Source organism: Heterocephalus glaber, unplaced genomic scaffold (assembly GCF_053883595.1).
Source record: "Heterocephalus glaber isolate CG9 unplaced genomic scaffold, H.glaber_assembly_v1.0 deba00001606, whole genome shotgun sequence".
NCBI lineage: Eukaryota > Metazoa > Chordata > Mammalia > Rodentia > Bathyergidae > Heterocephalus > Heterocephalus glaber.
The window spans coordinates 18261172-18281212 of NW_028258377.1; the positions used below are offsets into that span (position 1 = coordinate 18261172).

At 37.8% G+C, this 20041-nt stretch overlaps 2 pseudogenes; both read right to left on the bottom strand.

Annotated features, from left to right (window-relative positions):
• Window positions 1–9136: 9136 nt before the first annotated feature.
• LOC101719289 (cyclin-G1 pseudogene) lies at window positions 9137–9742 on the bottom strand (annotated as a pseudogene).
• LOC147822954 (cyclin-G1 pseudogene) lies at window positions 9662–10030 on the bottom strand (annotated as a pseudogene).
• Between the last annotated feature and the right edge of the window lie 10011 nt (window positions 10031–20041).

Sequence of the window (20041 nt, forward strand, 5' to 3'; positions counted from 1 at the left end):
TCTATTAATCCTTGGGTCTGTTTTGTTTTGTTTTGCTTGTACCATGGTGTTTGTTTGTTTGTTTTATCATAGTAGCTTTGTTGTGTAATTTCAAGTCAGGGATTGTGAGGACCCCTGCCTTGCCTTTGTTGCCTAGAATTACTTTTGATCTTCTAGATCTCTCCTGGTTCCAACTGAATTTTAGGATTATTTTCTCTAATTTTCTGAGATAAGCTATTGATATTTTGATTGGAATTGCATTAATTCTGTATAACAAATTTGGAAGTATGGCCATTTTCCCTATATTGGTTCTTCCTACCCAAGAACAAGGGATATCTTTAAATTTTTAATATCCTCTTTGATCTCCTTTTTCAGAATACTGTAGTTTTCAATGTAAAGGCCTTTTACATCCTTTGTTCAGTTGAGTCCTAAGCATTTCATTTTTCTTCATGCTATTGTGAAAGGTGTAGTTTCCCTAATTTCCCTCTGAATGAGTTTGTTATTTGTGTACAGGAATGCTATTGATTTTTCAGTGTTGGCTTTGTATCCAGCTATGCTACTGAATTTGGTTATTGAATCTAGAACTCTTTTGATGGAGTTTTTGGAATTTTCTATGTAGAGTATCATGCCATCCACAAATAATGATAATTTAACTTCTTTCTTTCCTATCTTTATTCCTTTTACTTCTTTCTCTTGTCTAATTGCTCTAGCTAACATTTCCAAAACTATATTGAATAAGAGTAGTGATAATGTACATCCTTGTATTCATCCTGATTTTAGAGTGAAAACTTTAAGCTTTTGACCATTTAGTATGATGTTGGCTGTTGGTTTGTCATAGATGGCTTTTATCAGATTGAGATAAAGACCATCTATTGCAATTTTCTGTAGGGATTTTACATGAATAGATGTTGGACTTTGTCAAATGCTTTTTCTGCATCTATTGAGATGATCGTGTAGTTTTTGTCCTTGATTCTGTTAAAATGGTGTATTACATTTATTAATCTGCATATGTTAAACCATCTCTGCATCTTTTGGATGAATTCTACTTGGTCATAGTGTATAATATTCTTGATGATTTGCTGCATTCTGTTTGCCAGTATCTTATTGAAGATTTTTGCCTTTATGTTCATTAAGGAGATTGGCCTGTAGTTCTCTTTTTCAGTTGGATCCTTCTCTCATTTTGGTATCATGGTAATGCCTGCTTCTAGGAATGAGTTTGGAAGTATTGCTTCCCTTTTTCACTAAAGAGTTTGAGGAGTAGTGGTATTAAATTTTCTCTAAATTTCTTATAGAATTCAGCAGTGAATACATTAGGACCTGGACTTTTCTTTGTTGGTAGTTTTTAAATTACATCTTCAATTTCATTGATTGATATTGGGTTATTTAGAATTTTTATATCTTCTTGTTTCACCTTTGGCAACTCATATACTTCTAGGAATCAGTCCATTGCTTTTGTGTTTTCCATCTTTTTAGAATATAGGTTCTTAAAGTAGGTTTTGATGAACTTCTGTATTCCTGCAGGATCATTTGTGATTTCAGCATTTTCATTCCTAATTGCATGAGTTTGAGTCTTTTCTTTCCTTTTTTTGATAAGGTTGGCTAAGGGTTTGTAAATTTTATATAACCTTTCAAAGAACTAACTCTTTGAGTCATTAATTCTTTGTACTGTTTTATTAGTCTCAATTGCATTCATTTCTTCTTTGATCTTTATAATTTCCTCCATCATACAAGCTTTAGGCTTGAATTGCTCTTCTTTTTCTAGAAGCTTGAAGTTCAACATTAGATTGTTTATTTGAGCTCTCTCTGTTTTTCTTATATGGGAATTCACCAGTATAAATTTCTCTCATGGGACTGCTTTCATTGTGTCCCATAAGTTCTGGTATGTTGTACTGGCATTATCATTTAATTGCAAAATTTATCTAATTGCTTAAGAGGATGTTATGTGATTTTTATGTGTTTATGCAGTTTTTTGTAGTTTCTTTTGCCACTAACGTCTAATTTTATTACACTGTGGTTTGATAATATGCATGGGATAATGTCAGTTCCTTTGCATTTACTTAAGCATGTTCTATGAGCTAGTATATGGTCTATTTTGGAGAATGTGCACAGCTGAGAAGAATGTGTATTCTGATGTTGTGGGGTGAAACACTCTGTAGATGTCTACTAAGTCCATTTGTTCAAAAGTTTGGTTCTGTTTTGATAGTTCTTTGTTGGTTTTTTGTCAGCTCATCTATTTGTTACAATGGGGTATTGAGGTCCCTCATTACAATTGTATTATTGTTTATTTGATTTTTCATATCCATTAATATTTGTTTTATATAGTTGGGTGTGCTGGTATTTGGTGCATGTGTTTTTATGATTGTTATGTCTTGCTCTTGGATTGTTTCTTTAATGAGCATGTAATGACTTTCTTTGTCTTTCTTGATCAGTCTTGGCTTGAAATCCATTTTGTCTGCAAATAGAATAGCTATCCCTGATTTTTTTCTGGGTTCCTCTTACATGGAGTATTTTTTCTCATCCTTTGACTTTCAGTGTATGAATTTTTTTTAGTTAAATGTGCTTCTTGTGTGCAACATATTGTTGGATCTTGTTTCTTGATCCGTTCTGCCAGTCTTTTAATTGGTTGAGACCATTTACATTGATGGTTATATAACGGATATGTATTGACTTATTCTTGTCATATTATTTTCTTATTGTTGGTTTTCTTTCTTTCCCCCTCTGTTTAATTCCTTGCCTTGCCTGGTGGATTCATTATGTTGGGGTTCATGGAGCTATTGTCTTCTTTATCTCTCTTTATAATGTCCTTCAGAACATTTTGGAGTGGTTTAGTGGTCATGAATTTCTTCAAGAATTTTTGAAATGGAAGTATCTTGTTTCTCCATCTACTTTTGAAAGATAATTTTGTGATGTACATCAACCTGGGTTGGAGGTTGTTTTCTTGTAGGGCATGAAATACTTCACTCCAAGCTCTCAGAAATGTCTTCCAAGTGTAGCTGGCTTTTAGGTTTTGAGTCTGTTGCAAGATCCTACTCCTTCAATTTACTGAGGATAAGAAGTTGCTGCCTATTTGGCCTAGCACCTGGTTTCTTTGGCATTAGCCTATATTATTGTTTATGACCCCCAGGCAATCTCGATCTTGGCATACAAAGTAGAACAACTGATTAGAACAACTATGTTACCTTGGCTAAAGTAGTAAGATCAGTAATAACAAAAGCATCAAGCACAGCCTAGAAAATGAAAAACTGTGGTAACTATTAATTTGCCACTATTAACCATATAAACAAGATTTGTAGTTATATACAAAATCTAAAATAAACCAGATAATTGTATACAGTATGTATCCCCTAAATATGGTGATTGTACTCCCAGGGGAGAAAATTTAAAATGGATTAGGGGAAATAATACAGAAATAGAAGAAAAGAAAGAGATTAGAAGTAAGGCTAAAGGACAAAGGAAGATTACACAAGCTTTGGGATACTGGTAAAGACAACAGGAGGGAAAGAAAGAGGAAACAAGAACAGAAAGAACAATAAAAACAAAAAACTAGAAACAACATCCACACTCATATAAAAACAGAAAAAGAAGAAAAAAATGAAAAGATGAAAAGAAAAGAAAAAAATGTCAATTTCAATATCTGCTGTCACTGGTAGACAAAGGGGGCTAGACAGAGTTCAGGTCTGTGTTGGTTTATCCCAGCAAGTCAGCAGCAAAATTATGGTAGGGTGGTAGATAATCCTAGCAAGTCTGTGTCTTCAGCTCCACTGAAGTTCAGGCTGGTTCTGATTTCTGACTGTGAGACTGGGACCTGATTTGCTCAGCCCACGATACTCTGAGTGCTTCCTTCTAGCTTGAAGTTGGCTCCCTGACACCTTTTTGGTGTCTCCATGGCTGTGCCTCACCCTGATACTGGAAACTGCTAGATGGAGCCAACTCACAGATGCTGTGAGTTCTGAGTTTAGTGGGCCCCTTTCCAAAATGGCAACCAGACAATCACCCTCTCCAGGCAACACCTGAACCACACTGGAATGAATCACTAACCAGCCAGTGGAGTCCACGGCATTCACTGCTCCTTTCCACTGGTGTGTTTCTCTGTGGAGGCCTCTGAGGTCACCAATATTCACTGGGTCTCTGCAGGTTTGAGCTGCCTGTCCCACAATGCAAGCCAGAACTCAGAGAGAAAGTGCCTCATACCACCTATCTCTTCTGTGTCGAAGTCTTTCTCTTTGCTCTCCTTATGGACTCCAGTTCTTGCTTCAGATCTTTGCTGTGTCTCAATGATCCACTTCCCTCTTTCTTCTCTTCCTTACATTACTATATTCCAGTGTCTGGACTCCAGATCTCAGAGAGGATGTTTTTCTGCTGCTCAGCACTCTGCCATTTTCACAAAAGTCCTGTCAGTTTTCTTTTTCTCTTTATAAGTTGAATGTCTCAGGTAATTTTTATGGTAACAGAAAACTGATGGCATAATTTTGTCCTGTCTCAGTGGTTTATTCTTTTTGTGTCAAGGTAACCAACTTGTTAATTAGAAAAAGTTCTTTGTAAAAGAATTCCAGCTATTAAAATTAGGGCAGAATTGAAATTGGGAATGAGTACAGAATTAGAATAATCCCTTATGAAATATAATCAGTCCAGGTCTTCATCTCTAGGATTATTCAAATCATTAGTGATAAGTTAATGAGAATTTTTATAATAGACCCAAGGCTACCTGAACCCACTGATCAACTTTACTTATTTTTATTGTTTTGCAGTACTAAAGAGTAAACTCAGGGCTTTCACAGAAATAAGCTATATCCCCAGCCTTATTTATTTATTTATTTTTTGAGACAAGTTCACACAAGTTACTAAGTTGGCCAGATTGAACTGGATCTTGTGATCCTCCTGCCTCAGTGTCCCAGAATGCTGGGATTACAGGCATGTTCCACCACCTCAGGTAGTGATCAATTTTAGATTCCCTGAAATTGGATAACAAACATCTTATACACCACCAAATGATACTTAAAAAATACACAGTAACACCATTGAATTCTCATTGCCGAAACAAAAGAAGAAACAGAACCCAAATCTTTTGAAGTCTTGAGAATAGCTACCAGGAAATATGGAAGATAGTAGGACAAGTTAAATAGTATCAAGAGAAAGCAAACAACCAAATCCATAATTTGAAACATTTTTATGTTAAAAAAAACAACGTGCCAGGTGTATTTGTGCGCACCTGTAATCCCAGCTACTCAGGAGGCTGAGACAGGAGGATTGCAAGTTCAAGGCAAGCCTGAGCAACTTAGCAAGACCTTATCTCAAAAGAACAATATAAAGTGCTGAGGGCCGGGGGTTCAGCTCAGTGGCACTGAGCCTGCCTTGCAAGCCCAAGGTCCTGAGTTTGATCCCCAGTACTGAAGAAAAAAAAGCATTGAGGCCATACCATAACTCAGTGGTATGGTCCCAGGTTCCATCACCAGTACCACAAACAAACAAACAACACAACCTGAATTCTACAATAAATCAAAGCACAAAATAAAGAATATAAAATGAAAAGAAAGGTAGGGGCTGTGTTGAATAAAAGATTGCATCAAATAACCAAATATACAGACCTTGTTGGATTCTGACTCAAGCCAAATGTAGAGCAACATCTTTTAATATTGACTAGTGTTGGATACTTCACAACCAGGTGAAGAAATGAGATTTGTGATCACAGATACTATGCACAATACTAATCTCCTCCCCCACCTATATGTTATACAAAGTTAGAATATTACTATAAAATGGTTATGCGTTTTATCGTTTGTTATATAACCAACATTCAATCAACACATGATTACGCTAGAAGAGAAACGAACATCATTTAGAGATGGATGCAGTGGGATTTGCTTCTCCTTTTTGTGATAATCATATTTTTGTTTTGTTTATGAGGCCAGCCTCATAAAAGGTGTCCTCTTTTACACTGATACCAGAGCCAAATATAGCACAAGAAAAAAAAATTACAGGCCAGTATCTGTGAAAATCCTCAATAAAATACTAGCAAGGAAAATTTAGCATCACATAAAAAGGATTATACACAATGACCAAGTAGGATTTATCCCTGGCATGCAAGAATGGTTTCAACATATACAGATCAATGGGATACTCCACATTAACAGAATAAAAAATAAAAATCATGTGGTCATCTCAAAAGATGCAGAAAAAGCATTTGACAAAATTCAGCTTCCATTCATGATGTATATAAAGAAAAGAATTCTGAACATAATGGGCTGTGCAGTAATTTACCTCAGCATAGTAAAGGCCACACTGTCAATGGGGAAAGCTCCAAGCTCTTGTACAAAACACAGTTACACCCCTCTCTTCTGTTCAATATGGCACTAGATGTCCTAGCCAGAGCAATTAAATCAAATTTTTATTTATTTTTAATTTATTCACCTTTTTTAAAAGATGGGGTCTTTCTATGTAGGCTACCCTCAAACTCTTGGCAATCCTCTTGCCTCAGCCTCCCAAGTTCTGGGATTACAGGTGTACACCACCTTGCCTGGTGTGGCAATTAACTGATTGTCAACTTGAGTGGGGACACCCAGCTGAATGGAGTCAGCATGGTTCTAGGCATGGAAGACCCACTTTAAGGAGGATTGTTGTCAGAATGGTATAAAAGGAGAACAGCAGGGAAGGATTTCAGCTGATTTTCTTGGAATAGCTTTGTTGCAGTCGACCTGCCCTGGAGGAGCTTCATTGTGACTGTTGTTCTTTCTTTCTTTTTTCTTTTTTTTGCATTTCAGTAATTGTATTGAAAGGTATATCTCTTAGTACCAAACATAAAGGTAGTTGGTTAGGTTACCTCTGCCAACTCAAAATTAATACTGATTTTTCAAAATATTGAAATTTATCAGCCTTATGGTAAAACTGAAGATATCCACAAAACATGGTTTACAAACATTTAAAGGTAGAATATACTGTGCTTCTTTGGTTTATTTTTCAGTGCTTAGTATTTGTAACATGATGTCAAAATTGGTTACATCCATTCTGGATAGACTCAGGCTTCAGGCTGGACTAACTGTTTACAACACTAACAATATAGGTTTCCTTATATTGATTGGCTCATATGGAGAATTCCAAACACTACCTCAGCAATCTCATAATTTGGTACCGGGGATCGAACTCAGGTCCTTCCGCTTGCAAGACAGGCGCTGGAACCACTGAGCTAAATCCCTGGCAGCAATCTCATAATTATGGTGGTGCCTCCTTACTTTTCTTATGACACATTATGGAAATTTGTGAAAGTATATTTTATTCCTTAAAAAAACAAAACTGGAAGCAATGGCAGTTTTATAGAAACAGTTCGTAGTAAAACCTGGAGTGCTTTATCTAGCCAGAACTTAGGGTAAAGCAAGTTTTCAGAGTGGTAATTGATTTTGACTTAACTATGTAATGTAATAGAACATATTTTTTTAAAAATGGAACTAGATAGGACTGAGGAAGTAGATTCTGTATAGAAACTTCCATCACTGATACAAATGTCACCTGTTTTTTAGAAGAAACCTTAAAGATAGCTCAATGATATGCCAAACTTAGTAGGTCTGCATTTTGGCTTAATACAAAATGTTTTTAAATTTAAATGTAATTCCCATATAGCAATAACATTCACGTCTCTGAACTATCTATTACTTGCATTATGGGTGCCAAGAAACCATTACATTATCTAGAATATAACCTTTATTATGCCTTAAAAAAGTGCATGTGTGAAATGTTGGTTTTGATATAAACCTCATAATTTAAAATTTAACCTTTAAATTAAGTAGGTTACCATTTTCCAAATCACCTAAATATAATATATTGATCCAGTATAGAAAGTTAAATTAATGTTAGAAATGAAGATTCAAAGTTCACCTTTTCAGGCTTGAATTGTTTCACATTTATGTCTTTAGCTTTACAAATGAATTCAAATCTAAACAATCTTACTGCAGCATTATATTAATTGGGCAGTTTTCCAAAAATGGAGAACATCATACTAATCTAATTGTGATGTTTTGAGGGTTCATAATTTATTTTGTTTTGGGGGGTTTTTTGGTACCAGGGATCGAACTCAGGCCCTTGTCCTTGCGAGGCAGGTGGTGGCACCACTGAGCTAAACCCCCAGCCGGAGGGTTCATAATTTAAATCAATTATAACATTATGGAATCCACAGTTCAGGGTTGTGGAGAAAGGCTTCAAAGAAATTTTTTTGTTACTGCAATAATACTATTATGTAAAGAACAAAAACCCCCAACTTATCAAAAGTTTATCTAAATACTACTAGCTGTTAAAAGAAAATTTTTCATGCCCAAGTTTTATAATCATATGTGGATGTGTTAAATATTAACATTTAGTTTTGAGTAGGAAAAGATAAATCATTACTGTAAGTTAATAAATTTAGATGGCAAGAACATATAGAATATATGCAGTGACTGAATTTATGTTTTTTATGAATATAATTACTTTTTATTATTCCAATTGCAATAGCAGTATGTTGAGACATACTGGCAATTTTCAGAAACCCAGAAGTGATCATCTGCTTTGTATTACTTTTTCTTTAGGAGTAACATTCAAGTTCATAATGATTCTCTGCTTATAAGGTAACAGTCTCCAATTAGTTCATATGTGGATCAAACTTTTGGTCCTATTATAACTTTAAATGAGCTAAAGCTTAGGGTTACATTTAGCAAAATGTGCAATTAAAAAAGCATTACTTCAGCACTACCTTAAAAATTCAGATTATTAAAGAGGACGTTGTTTTCTAAGATGCTAATTTAATGAAATGGTTAACATATATGTCAGAGATTGGAAATGCCTAAAGGTTTTTTTTTTTAAGTTTTTTGGAGACAGGGTCTCCCTATGTAATTTAGGGTGAACTTAAACTCACTATGTAGCCCAGGCTGGCATCAAACTCATATAACGATCCTCCTGCCTCAGCCTCCCAAGTGCTAGGATTATAGGCATGCACCACCATGCCCGGCCCTTAGGGTATTGTACCTTATATATACCAAATGCCTTCAAATATTAGCTGACTAGATTGGTGATACTGCTTTTTCCCTTTTGCTATTCCAAGTCCAGTTGGTTTATTTTGAAGATAATATTTCAATACTTCAACTGTAGAAGAAAATTATACAATTTTCTCTATACAGAGAATAACAACCAAAATTACCAATCAAGAAACCGTTTCAGGAATTGTTGGAAGGTGAGTTATTCTATAGTAAGTATGCTTCAGTTGCCATGCAGTACGCCCAGAAACAATCCACTTCAACTTCTGAACATTTGGTTTGGAACACTTGTTTGATGAATATTCAGTTAAACACTTGGATACAAGCTCTTGCCAGAAGGTCAGATCTCTGCCATTTATCTTGGAATGTTTCTGAAGACATTCTACTCCTTCTGCTAACTCTTCACACTTCTGTGGTTGGCTCTCCAACGCAATGATAGATAAGGCCAACACAGAAGGCTTTGCTTTAGAAAATAGGATCCTGCAGTGACATGGCTTAAGGTGAGCTCCTAGTCTTTCAAAATTTAGGCTCGTTTTCCTTTCAAATGGCAAGCTCTCCTGAATGAGAGAATAATAGAGTTGTAGAAAATGAAAGGCAGTGGTAGCTTTGACTTTCCAGCACACCTTCTCCAATACAATCTTTTCCATTCGCATCAAATCTGAAACCATGAACCGATACTGACTTATTCAGATCAAGTCAGTTGCCAATGGGACATTTCTTTCCTCTTCTATTGATTTTACAGCCAAATAAAAGCAGCTGAGTCCAACACACTCAAGGTGCTTGGGCTGTACCTTCATTTTAGACAGGAATCTGTCCAATAAATTCACATCTAGAAAAAATGTCTCCGTATCAAAGCCAAAGAACTGAGTTAGACTAAGAAGTTCTCTCACATCAAAGTCCCTCAGTCTTGCGGTCGTTCTAAGGCCATTATCACGTGCAGATTCAATTAGTCTCAAGCCGCAGACCTTTGGCTGGCATCTGGCCTTCTGTTCCAACAGAGTATTCAGCTGGTGTAGCAGTTTCTGGAAGTCAGTTGCTGTCAGGACTTCTATCATCTTGGTAGAGACTGCGGTTGCTCGGTGTGATCACCCTCCCGGGCCTGCTCTCACCTTGCCCCACGGTATCAGATACGAGAGGCCTAGGAGGCGAGGACACTCGAGGGCAGGAGGGGGGAGGCCCGAGGAGGGAGAATTGTCCTGGGTTGGAAGTCTCCGCAGCACCGCCCAGACTGCGCTGCCCGGACAACACCGCCCTCCTCCCGGTCGGTCGGACCACTGCGATTGTGACTGTTTTTCTTCAGAGGACCTGTTCAGCAGTTTTTCTCCTAAAGAGCTTTGGCTGTTTTATTCCTGTGCTTCAATCCTCCTCTTCATCTTAGATGTCGTTTCCTGGATTCTAGTGCAGATCCCTCAGGCTTCTGGCACAGATCCTTCAGGCTTTTGGCACAGACATTCAGCTTCCAGCACTGGCCCTTTGGCCTTTTTGGCACGAGTCCTTTGGTCTCTCAATGCAGATCCTTCAGCCTCCTGATACAGACTTGCATAGGGGCCGGGGATTTAGCTCAGTGGTTTCGCCGCCTGCTGCGCAAGCGCAAAGGACCCGCGTTCGATCCCTGGTACCAAAAAACCCAAAACCAAACAGATTTGCACAGGATATTGCCATGGGGTCCAAGCCCTCAACTGGATCCTTCAGGTCTCCAATGTTCAGGCAGATACTTTGTATTCTATTCTTCTACATCTGACTCTTGTAAGCATTGAGTGGCTACCAGGAGTTGCTCTAGAGAAACAGAATTGTAAAGTTGAAGTTTTTTTAATGATTTTTTTTTTGGTACCGGGGATCGAACTCGGGACCTTGCGCTTTCGAGGCAGGTGGCACCATTGAGCTAAATCCCCGGCCCTATGAGGCTTTTAAATATTTTTGGCAGAGTGGGAAATATAATGATGCTGGCTGGTTGGTTTTAGCATCTTTGGATAAATTAGTGAAGGAAAACAATGAGCTCAAAATATGCATGGGAAATCTGAGGTCTTCTGACTGTGAGGACAAATTGGTAAAGGAAAATAATGAGATCAAGGATGCAAATTCCCAGCTCCAGACACACATAAAAAAGTACACAGACAATTTTACACTCAGAAGATTCTGAAGTAAAAGAGAGGGCATTAGTCGGAGAAGAATGGGATCCATAAATTAGACTGGAGGTGTTTGGGAGGATCCCAACGAGGCTGAGGATGTTGAGCTCTTAGACCCTAATGAGACTATTTTGTCACAGAGGAGGTTTTCCTACACACAGTGGTAGAGATATTCCCACCTGCACCCCTTGTGGTGTGGGCAATCATTAAATCAAAATTTTAAAAAGAAATATGGGCAACTCACTTTCCAGTCCCCCTTCTGTCTCTCTTAGAAGCTTTCTCTCAATAAATTTTTCCTACTCTTAAAAAAAAAAAAAGAAATATAAGACAACCAAGTCAGAAAGTAAGTAAAATTGTCTCTACTTAAACATTACATAATATTATATGGAAAACCCTAAAGAGTCAATAATAACAATAAAAACTTGTTAGAACTACTAAACAAATTCAGTAAAGGTGCAGTGTATAAAATCAGCATTCAAAAATCAGCGACAAATCTATACATAAACAATGAATTATTTGACAAGGAAATCAAGAAAAAATTCATTTTACATTAACAATAGAACCATTAAGCCAGGTGTGGTGGCACCTGCCTGTAATCCCAGCTACTTGGGGAGGCTGAGGCAGCAAGATCTCAAGGGCAGGCAATTTAGCAAGATCCCATCTCAAAATAAAAAATGAAAGGGGCTGGGAATGTAGCTCAGGAATGGAGCTGCTTGCCTAGAATGCACAAGGCCCTGGGTTCAGTTCCCAGTAACACACACACGCACACACACACACACACAATACTTACAAAGAAACTTAACCAAAGAGGTGAAAGACTTGTACACTGAAAATCATAAAACACTGATGAAAAGAAATTAAAGAACATTTAATAAGTAGAAAAACCATCCCATGCTCATGGATTGAAAGAATTAATACCTTAAAATGTCCAAACTACCCAAAGTGATCTACAGATTCAATACAATCCCCATTGAAATTCCACTGGGTTTTTTCCTCACAGAAATAAACAATCCTTGAATAACCAAAGTAATCTTGAGCAAGAAGCACAGAGCTAGAGGCATCACACAACCTCTCTTCAAAATATATCATAAAACTATAGTAATCAAAATGGCATGTTACTGGTACAAAGACAGACATATAGACCAATGGAACATACTAGAGAACCAATCAGAAATAAATCCATGTATTTATGGTCAACCAATCTTCATCAAGAATGGCAAGAGCACACAATCGAGAAACAGCAGTCTCCAGTTACTGCTGGTAGGAAATGTGAATACCCCAAGCAGAGGGGTGAAATTGTACCTTTATTTTACACCAGTCACAAAATCAACTCAAGATGGATTAAAGATTTAAACATAAAAGTTGAAGGAGCAAAATTACTAGAATAAAACAAGAAGGGAAGCTTTATAACATTGGTCGGGCAATTTTTATTCTTTGCATATGACTTCAAAATACTGGCAACAAGAGAAGAGAGATAAATGTGACTGCATCAAAATGAAAATCTTCTGCACAGCCAAGAAAACAATCAACAGAGTGAAAAGGAAAACTACATAAAAGGAGAAAATATTTGCAAATCATATATCTGATAAATAGTTAATATCCAAAATATGTAAGAAATTCAATTCAGTGGCAAAACCCCAAAAACCTAATTTAACACGAGGTGAAGGGCTTAAAAGGACATTTCTCAGAGATATATAGCAAGCTAACAAATAAATGAAAGAGTGCTCAACGTTGCTAAGCCTACCACAGTGAGCCAGTACCTACACCTGGTAAAATGGCTGCCATGGAAAAGACAAAAGATAACAAGAGGGGCTGGGGATTTAGTTCAGTGGCTCCATGCCTGCCTCTCAAGTGCAAGGTCCTGAGTTTGAGGAAAGGTAACCCTTGCACACAGGTGGTGGGAATGTAAACTGGGGCAGTTATTATAGACAACAATATGGCAGTTCTTCAAAAATTAGAAATAGAACCACCTTACACATAATCCAGCAATCTCACTTCTGGGTATAGATAGATCCAAAGTAAATAAATCAGTGTCTTCAAGAGACATCTGCAGACTCATGTTCACTCCAACACTATTCACAATAGCTAAGATACAGAATCAACTTAAGTGTCCATGGACAGATGAATGGATAAATAAAATGTAACATATGTATACACATATCTGTACGTATACTATGTATACATGCCTGTGTTGGGGGATATTATTTTTCACCCTTAAAACAGAATGAGTTCCTGCCATGTGCAACAACATGGATGAACCTTGAGGACATTATGCTAAATGAAATAAGCCAGGCACATAAAGACAAATACTATACCACATGATCTAATCTGTATGTGAAATCTAGCACAAGGGAAATCACAGAAGCACAGAGGGGAATGGCATTTGCCAGGGGCTGGGGGCAGAGCAAGGGGGTAGGGAAATCTTGTTCAAAGGGTGTAGTTTCAGTTATGGAGAATAACTAAATTCTGGAGATTTAATGCACAGCATGGTGACCATCATTAATTATATATATAGTGTGCTTAAAATTTTCAGAAAGATCTTCAGTATTCTCTCCGAACACACACACACACACACACACACACACACACACACACTACACACTACACATATGTAGGTGATGGATATGTGAATTAGCTTTATTGTAATGATTATTTCACAATACATATGTACATGAAAACATCAAGTTTTATACTTTGAATATATACATTTTAAGCTTGTCAATTATACCTCAATAAGGGATTAAAAATGATAACAAGGAAGTTGGCCAAAAGGAAGACACTGTGTGGGCCAGCTCAGGGGCTCATAAGAGGGACACGAAATGTTAATAGAAGTTATCTTTGAGTCATGGGATTAGCCTGTTGCTAATTTTTTACATTTTTATTTTTGGTGTTGGTGATTGAAACCAGAGCCTTGTGCATGCTAGACAGGCATTCTACCACTGAGCTATACTCTCAGCCTGTTTAATTTTTTGAATTCCATGTGTTGACAAAATGTGTATTAACTGGGGCTTGGGATTTTTTGTTTTTGTTTTTACTTTTGCTGCTGCTGCTGCTGCTGCTGCTGTTTGGAGACATAGTCTCAAACCTGTGCTCACCTTGAACTCATGACTCACCTGCATCACCCCCAAAGTGCTGGGATTACAAGTGTGCACCCACACCCTGGTTTAGTTCAGTACATTTTAAATTAGAGTATTGTTTGAATTGAACTAGCCAAGATAATTTAGAAAGTATTTTTGCTTATGCCATATTTAAATAATTAGCACATTTAAGAGATGAAGATTTGTGATCAAAGGGGCACCCAGAACAAGGAAAAAGTTGCCATCTGTGAATGGTACTAAAAGATCCCCCCCCCTCCAATATGGCACAGATACACTTCCTGTCTGTCCCCCAGAAGTCAGGGACAGCACAGGAAAGCAGATGGGAAGGTCAGTGAATCACATCGTGAGCTGCCCTGCAAAGGCAGAGTGGCAGGACTGGGGGCCATCCAGTTTCAATCCAGGGAACTACAACCAGTGTATAGCAGCAGCTAACAAGGAAGGAAAGTTATTATACCTTAGAAACCTAACCTCAGATCCTGTGTTCCCTGCCTTGTCTGATGGAAGCTGTGGGAGCTGAGAGCAATCTGTCCTGCCTGGCTAAAGGTGGCCCAGGATGACGAAAAGCACCGCTGGCCCCTCACTTCCCACGTACCATTCAGAGATAACATGTTGTTGACCTGACCCTCTTTTTCACACATTTTCCATTTTCTTGGTGAATTAATGTACTGATATTCTGCTTCCTCTGTCCATTTTTCTGTCCATTCAGTAGATCTTCATGAAGGGCCTCCTCTGTGCCCAGTGAGAGAAAGAGAGAAATCTCAGACGACTCCCAGGTTTTGGCGGCTGAGTGAGCAGTTGAGTGAGTGGTGACCCATTAACAGAGATGAATAGAGCAGAGGGAAAGTTCATTGGGCTGGGACAGATGAAATCAAGAGGTAGAGAGAGTTAGGCTGGGTGCATTGGTGCACACCTGTAATCTCAGCTACTAGGGAGGTTGAGGCAGGAAGATTGCAAGTTCAGTGCCAGCCTGGGCAAATTAGCAAGACCCCGCCTCAAAATAAAAAATAAAAAAGGGTACAGTGCAAAGGCCCTGAAGTACTAAATGTAAACTGCCACGTGACTAGATGCAGGTGTGCCGGAACTCACACAAGAGTGTAAGATACAAAGAGAGATCCTAATATTATAGGCAACTAAATTAGACAGAAATTAATACAGTCAGAGAGGGACTGTGCTCTCAAGGAAGTGAGCAGAAAAAATTAAAAACAACAGAATTGTGGCTGAAGGTGCATCTGAAGAAGTCCAGGCCTCAAGATAAAGATACAGTGTCCAGGCCTATGTGCCTCCCCAAGGGTTAAGCAGTAACTTGGAATTATACTATAATTGGTATCACCTGGTCCAGTAGAGTGCAGCTAGACATCAGTCACCCAGGTGGGTGACCAGAGCATCTAGACCCATCCCTTCCCCAAAATGCCTTCTTTACATGTACCTTGTTACATGATCTGCTTCTCTAGTGGATCAATATTAGTTAAGCAGCTATACTTGTAATTTTATTGGTTGATTATAGTTTGACTCGTGTTGTACCTACCTCTTTGTTTTGGTACCAGGGACTGAACTCAGGACCTTGTGCTTGCAAGACAGGTGTGGTGCCACTGAATTCCCCAGCCCTGTAAGTACCTCTTGATTTTGCTCTATAAAACATTCTTAGGAAAGTGACTTCGGTGGCAACCCACTTTTGGGTCCCCTCCTGTCTTTCAGGAGCTACCTTGCAATTAAATTTTCCTACTCTTTTTTTTTTTTTTTTTTTTTTTTGGTACAAGGATCGAACTCAGGACCTTGCACTTGCAAGGCAGGTGGCAGCACCACTGAGCTAAGTCCCCGGGCCAAATTTTCCTACTCTTAACCTCAGTCTTTCCTTAGAATTCATTCTTTGACACGAACTCAGCATATTTGACATCTAGTAGGTTGGGAGTTACATTTTTCCCTGTATCACTGAGAGGTCAATCAATGAACTTGGGTCCTTGAGCCAGCTTGGACTTGGATTCCCTAACAGTATTTAAGTTCTGAACCTTAAAAGCTGATCGTCCGACCCTTACCTACGACGATCCTTTTCCTCCCATTTTGTCTGGTTTTGTTGGAATAGCGTGATAAGCTCACGGAGTAACAGCAGAGGGCGCTGGGAATCTAAACTGTTCCTCAAGCGCTGAAAAGGTTTAAGAGGCGCTCATCCATTTCAGCTTATATTAAAATAATTGAGATATCATACCTCATGGTCTACACCAGATATCAGCTTGTAATTTGAAATAAATTAGAACCTGTAATGTTTTGTCTTGAAATATAACTAACATCATCTTGAAATGCTAATAATACAAATAACAAAGACCAAATTACTGATTTACATGTATATAGTTTATGATTTCATAAGAGGTCTTTAAATACACAAGGATTAACAAAGAGCCATTTTAGCACAGACGTATTTTATGCCTAGCATATGCGGAGTAAAATTCTGATCATGTATTCTCTTTTAAGAGTTAAAAGTGGATAAAATATGGACGCTGCAATTGCAGTGAATGTTCTCATTGACAAATGATATTAGCAAATTTCCCTTCCCAAACAGATGTGAAGTATTTCTGATGATAAAAGTTACTCATAGGACTTGAACAGCATTAACCAAAGGAGGAAGAAAAGGACAAAGTAGTATGATCCCAGAGTGGTGTCACAGGCCTTAATCCCAGCATTCTGGGAGGCTGAAGGAGTAGGACTGCAAATTCCATCCCAACCTGACCATTGTAGCAAACTAGCAAGACGCGGTCTCAACATAAATATCAAAATAAGAAGGGCTGGCAGTGGTGCTGCCACCTGCCTCCAAGAACAAGACCCTGAGTTCGATACCTGGTACCAAAAACAAAATAAAAGAAGGGCGGGGATCATAGCTCAGTGTGAAAACCCTGGGTTTAAGCCCCTGTACTGCCAAAAAAAAAAAAGCAAATACCTGTACAATTCATTTCATTTAATATAAATTTATTTTCCAGCCAGGGATTTAGCTCAATGGTTCTGCCGCCTGCCTCACAAGCACAAGATCCCAAGTTCAAGCCCCAGTACCAATAAATAAATAAATAAATAAATTTATTTTCTCATTTTGCATCTTTATAAGGATTAAACAAATTAGACTAATAGTATTTATGAAATACTTAGCACAATGCCTGGTATACAGAAGGTACTCAATAAATGCTAGTTCCTTTCTGTGTCTGCATCCTTCATTGATTTTTCTTCTCAATTTATTTCTTATGAAAATACTGTTTTTCCCACAAAGATTAGTCACACAAAATATCATTCTTGGTTATTGATTTGTGATGTTAGGAATATAAAAGATAAAACACAAGGGTTTCTACAGATAGCAAATTTTCAATTGAAAAGTCACTTTGTGGGTTTGTTGTTGCTGTTTGTTTTTGATAATGTGCAATTATAGGAATTTGTGAAGATGATTTTAAAAAGCCAATGTTCTGCTTTCAGAGTCAGTTTGCTTAGACATAGATCAACTCAGAGACTGACTGTCGCCTTGCTATTGAATTAGAGCTATATTTTTGACAAGTATGGCAGCCATATCATCACTTTAATCACCCCATAATCCACTGTGTCTCTTTATGCTAATAAATAAAACATTCTTTGTTAAATATTTCCTAGTAAGCAATAGCAGACCTGTAATCTCCACCCTGCTATATGTTACAAAGTAAAATGATATAACAGTAATCAAATCAAATCAAATCAAATCATGTCTAGGAGTTTTATAGACAACTAATAGCTGAGATTGCACAGTGCACATCAGATACCAATTGAAAGGTACTTTTCTCTTTAATATAATGTACTATGCATATTTCACTGTCTCATGATATCAAATGAATTTAACAAGATGATTATGTAGGTCAAATTACTTAGTAAGTTCTTTTAAGAATGGCTTTTAGACCTATTATGACTTTTAATGGTGCAATTTGTTAAATGATTGGAATTTCTAGAATCCTGCCAGCAAGTGACGGTCAGAAACACTTACTCTGCCCTGGTGATCTATTTTTAAAATGTACTTCTTGCTTGTGGCAATTGAAACAAAAATGGCCACAGAAGCTCATTCCTCATTTTTAATTATTTAAACTGCTTCCTTCTTGCCAAATTATAACTTGAATATTCTAATTTCAAATAAGCTTCTGACCACATTTCTCTCAACTCTATATGAAGATGTCCTGAGTTTTCTTTTTTCCCCTCAAGTATTAAATATGACCCTGCTTATTTTGTGTCAGAATCTATGGAAAAATAGATATTACTAAAGTCTAAACATTTTTTAAATGATAATTTTTTTATTGCATAGCACAGCCCATTGAAAGGGCAAAGTCAATGGAAAATGATTGAAATATTCAGTTTTCAATCATGGGGTATGCATTGTCTGTGTTGCCTTTTGACATAGATATTTTGATTTCATTCAGTTTGAGAAAACTTACTATTCAAGGTAAGAGTCTTTCAAATGACCCACCAGAAATCACATAATAATCCTGCCCTTTGGAAACAGGGCCTCACTATATTGTCCAGGTGGTCTTGAACTTCTGGGCTCAGGTGAGCCCCCGTGTCAGCCTTCTCAATGGCTGGGACTACTGCATCACTGCTCTGTCCAGCACATAGTGATTTCTTAATTTCTTCTCTTCAAAAATTATTTCATTACGTGACTTAAAATGCCTTCAAAGTGATAATTAATTGTAAAAGTCAATATCCTTTAAAAACTAATTGTACATCTCTGGCTACTGCACACCTTCCACTGCCGTTCTCCTACAACTCCAAAGTCTTAAATTCTTAGTAACTGATCAAGGACAGAAACCTCTGCCTCCCAAAGTGCAGCCTCTTACCATAGAGCACAGAGCATCCTGGGACAGGGGAGGTTCCACATCCACCTGGGAGATGGTGGTTCTGTTCTTTTTCCTCTTGACTCACACATCTAGAAGGCCCTGGACGCGAGGCCCCGGGCCTCTTGGAGCCCATGGTCACAGCTAGGAAATGAGGCTGACAACTCTTGATACCTACTCCCTGGGCTCATTCTGAGGTTTAATGAGTTCAGTGCCCACATTCTCATTTTCTCCTTCATGTCTTCAGCGAGTTGTAGGTATGGGCAGAGTAAAAGTGGGATATGGAAGTCTGCCCGTATGTCTGGCTGAAAGTCACTATAGAACAGTGTTATTTAATTTTTCTACTTCTTTGAGTTCAATGGATGTAACATTCACAATCCTCTCTAAGCCCATCAACCACAAAAACTTAATTAGATATTATATCTCCTTGGTTTAAAATAGTATTTAATTTTACATAATGTGTTCAGCCAAAATATTAGGATTCCCTAAACAGAAATGTTCCCTCTATTTTTTTCCCTAGGGCTTTTCCTTCAATTTTTTTTTGCAGCTTTTAAAAAAATTATTCTCCTTAAAGTATGATTTCGGTAGTTTCCCTCTGTGAAACATCACTAAATCCCCTGCTACCACTACTTAATTGAGGATGTAATCCCCACTTAGTGACTATGCAGCCTCCCAGATACCGAGTGTGGCATCGAGTAAATATTAACATTCCTGTTAAATGTGTGCTGCCTCTTATTCCTTTCCCCCCACAAATTGTCTTCCTGCTCCTCCGAGTGTCATCTAAAGTGAGATTATATTAACTGTGCCTTATATGGGGCTTGGAGTGCTGGAGTTGAAATTAATGGGCAAATATCCTTTTCGCTTACAGAGTAAATGAACACTGGATCTTTCAGCCATACTCAGGTGTGACAGAAAGTCACAGGCAGAGGGGATAAACCCAATCAAGAGCTCCCTACTTCATTCCAAATCCAAGCTCTTTTTGCCTGCTGGGCAAAAAATAAAGGAAGTTTTAGAATGAA